The sequence below is a fragment of the Hylobates moloch genome, unplaced genomic scaffold, assembly GCF_009828535.3.
Source record: "Hylobates moloch isolate HMO894 unplaced genomic scaffold, HMol_V3 SCAFFOLD_7, whole genome shotgun sequence".
Taxonomy (NCBI): Eukaryota; Metazoa; Chordata; class Mammalia; order Primates; family Hylobatidae; genus Hylobates; species Hylobates moloch.
Window position 1 is genome coordinate 39,704,695 of NW_026652282.1, and position 3,613 is coordinate 39,708,307.

General features: G+C 36.8%; 1 long non-coding RNA gene across 1 annotated transcript in view; it reads right to left on the reverse strand.

Annotated features, from left to right (window-relative positions):
- Positions 1–1,809, reverse strand: part of LOC116811272 (uncharacterized) — a 3,321-nt gene extending 1,512 nt beyond the window's left edge. The window contains exon 1 of the long non-coding RNA XR_004370448.2: positions 1,679–1,809. This is a non-coding gene — a long non-coding RNA (uncharacterized LOC116811272). The remainder of the gene's footprint in view (positions 1–1,678) is intronic.
- Between the last annotated feature and the right edge of the window lie 1,804 nt (positions 1,810–3,613).

A 3,613-nucleotide genomic window follows, 5' to 3' on the forward strand; every position in this document is an offset into this window, starting at 1 on the left:
GACTACGGGTGCATGCCACCACGTTCTAATTTTTGTATTTTCTGTAGAGACAAGGTCTCTGTTACCCAGGCTGATCTCAAACTCCTAGGCTCAAGAGATCCTCCTGCCTCAGCCTCCCAAAGTGCTGGGATAACAGGAGTGAACTACTGTACCTGGCATATAATTCTTAATTGGGAAAAAAAAAAAAGCCATAAAAGATATTTTATAGAAAAATATTAATATGAACTGTATATTAGAAAATACTGGCTGGGTGTGGTGGCTCACACCTGTAATGCCCAGCACATTGGGAGGCTGAGGCAGGCAGACTGCTTGAGCCCAGGAGTTTGAGACCAGCCTGGCAACATGGCAAAACCTCATCTCTACAAAAATATAAAAATTAGCTGGGCATGCACCTGTAGTCCCAGCTACTTGAGAGGCTGAGGTGGGAGGATCACTTGAGCCCAGGTGCTCGAGGCTGCAGTGAGCTGTGATCACACCATTGCACTCCAGCCTGGGTGACAGAGCAAGACCCTGTCTCAAAAAAACAAACAAAGAAAGGAAATACTATTATCTCATGTTACTTTTTTTTTTTTTTTTTTATTAATAATGGCATTTGGCCAGGCACAGTGGCTCAGGCCCCTAATCCCAGCACTTCGGGAGACTGAGGCAGGTGGATCACGAGGTCAGGAGTTCGAGACCAGCCTGGCCAACATGGTGAAACCCTGTCTCTACTAAAGATACAAAAAATTAGCTGGGTGTGGTGGCGCGTGCCTGTAATTCCAGCTACTCGGGAAGCTGAGGCAGGAGAATCGCTTGAACCCAAGAGGCGGAGGTTGCAGTGAGCCAAGATTGTGCCACTGCACTCCAGCCTGGGCTACAGGGCGAGAACCCGTCTCGAAAAAGAAAAAAAAAAAAAAAGTTTCTGAAGTGGCAGGTCCCACATAGTAAAAAAATAAAAAAGGGGGGGCGTATTCATAGTTGTATAAGAGAATATCTGTACTCTTAGAAGATACATACTGAAGTATTTAGGGATGAAAAGTTATGACATCTTAAATAGTTTGGAAGAAAAATTATCTGTGTGTGTCACTCACACACAGATAAAGTAAACACGGCAAATCATGAACAATTTGGTGAATAGATGAAGGGTATTGAGATATTCACTATATTTGTCTTTCAACTTTTTAACTGGTTTGAATTTTTCCAAACTAAAAAGTTGAGGGAGGTAAAAGGATAAAACAAAAACAAAGGCAAGGAAGTATTCAATTCCATTTTAAACAGAGTACAAAAGTAAAGGGTCAAATTACACCTGAAAACATTAATAAAATATATTAATCATATTAATAAAACATATATATTTTCAAACTATCCTCAAGAAAAAAAATGTGTACTTTTAAGTTTTACTACACCTGTACATGCTCATTTATAAAGGCAGAGGAAATATGTTGAAAAGATTGTTCTTAGTTTTTACAACAAGATCAAAGCGAGCTAGAGATAGGCAGGGGAATCTATGTTAACCACCAAAAAAAAAAATAATAATGACTGATTTAAGCAGTGGTGTGATCTCAAATTTTACTTAACACTCTAGATATATAACCAAAAACACCATTTTTAAAAAAGACAGTAATCCCCCCGGTCACATTTTCTCCCATTAACCAAAAAAAGGAAAAAAAAAAAAAGTCAAAATTATATATCATCTTACTTCTTCAATTAAATTGTTGATTTCAGGTGCTGCGTTGTTCGCTCGTTTCTTAATCTGTCTTTTTGCCTTATTTACATCTTTTTCAACTCTCTTCCAGTCAATCTGCACATAGCCACTATGACTAGCAATCTGCAAAAAAAATAATAAAAATTATCAATACTAAACCAACTAGGTTGCTGACTATAATAGCCAAGAATATATAAACACTTTAGAGTTCTAGTAACCTATAAAACTTATAGCTAAGAAATTGCTTTTTCTCCACTAGTTTATTCATTTAACAGACACTAGTGCCTACCCTGTGCTAAGTACTGAATAAGGGAGACATAAGCCCCTATCCTCAGAGAGCTTCAGGTCTGTTAGTGAAAACAGACATTAAGCATAAGTAAGTAACTAATTATTTAGATATGATGAACAGTGTTTAGTACATGATGGGAAAATGATTCCAAAAACTGTCTTTTAACTATACTATCATTCTGTCACACCTTTTGGAATAGGGAATTAGTTAAAAAGATACAGAGATTATCTAGATTATATAGCTAATTTAAAAATACCTTTTAATTAAATAGATCTTTAATTATAAGGGATCATAAGCCAATCAGTTATTAGATCACTAAAGAAATTTAAGTAGCCTGGTAAGTATTTAAATAGCTCTCTCTACTTAAATTAAGAATACTTTCTGGTAATTGCTTTTGAAAGTAGAATATAAAACAAACTGCACTCTACACAAGTTTCATGCCATAAATCCTTTTAATAAAACTATAGCTAAATGCCTATCATAAGAAAAATTATCATATGGTACTACTGAGAGACTGCAATATCTGAACAGGAACAACAGTGTGTTTGCAAGCCAGTCCAGTAACTCAGTGCCTCCAAATAATAAAATAGCCATATATACCATTATAAATCACTTCTGTCAAGCTTATGCTTTCTTTGTAATTTTTTAGTGCATCACTTTTTTTTTTGCCATTTGCACCCTGAATGAACACACTGACTTTTAGCCACACAGAAAATACTTTAAATAATAAAAATCTCTGATTTTGCATAAACAGGCTGACTAGAAATCTTAGGTTCTATTTTGTCTGTGAATGACTCCATAGAAGAATTTGTTTATCTGCATTTCTTCTTGTATTTATTCATCCACTATCACTTCAAACTCCAGCCTCAGCAAAACAGTGGTGATCAAATCAAACGGCAAGTGAAGGCTTTTTCTGGTAGTATCTGATACAGCAATTTGAGTCACAGGCATGGAGGTAATGATGAACCTTAGGAAAGGAGCCTTTTCTACACATAAATTGAAAAGACTTCTTACTGGCTTGCACTAAGTAATCAAAATAGTTGATTACTTGGAAGCTTTTGCAGAATTTTACTTTTTGCTGAATCTTAACATTTCTTCTTAATCCAAAGCTTGTGAGAAGTACAAAGATTTTATGTATGTATATGGCTTTATTTTTTGGTTAGAACAAAATTTTTTTGTTTGTTTTTTGAGACAGAGTCTCGCTCTGTCGCCCAGGCTGGAGTGCAGTGGTGCGATCTCCGCTCACCGCAAGCTCCGCCTCCCAGGTTTATGCCATTCTCCTGTCTCAGCCTCCCGAGTAGCTGGGACTACAGGCACCCGCCACCACGCCCGGCTGATTTTTTGTTTTTTAGTAGAGAAGGGGTTTCACTGTGTTAGCCAGGATGGTCTCGATCTCCTGACCTCGTGATCCACCTGCCTCGACCTCCCAAAGTGCTGGGATTACAGGCGTGAGCCACCGCACCCAGCAGAACAAAAATATTATCTATGCCACCACTCATCAGCAACTCCCAATTCAACTGTCATTTTCAAGATTAACATTTTAAGTTACAAAGTTTTTTTTAAAAAAGCTAATCTTCATGCCATGAGTTAAATTGGTAGTGAAATTGAAAAAAAAAAAAAAAAAAAAAAAAAAAAAAAAA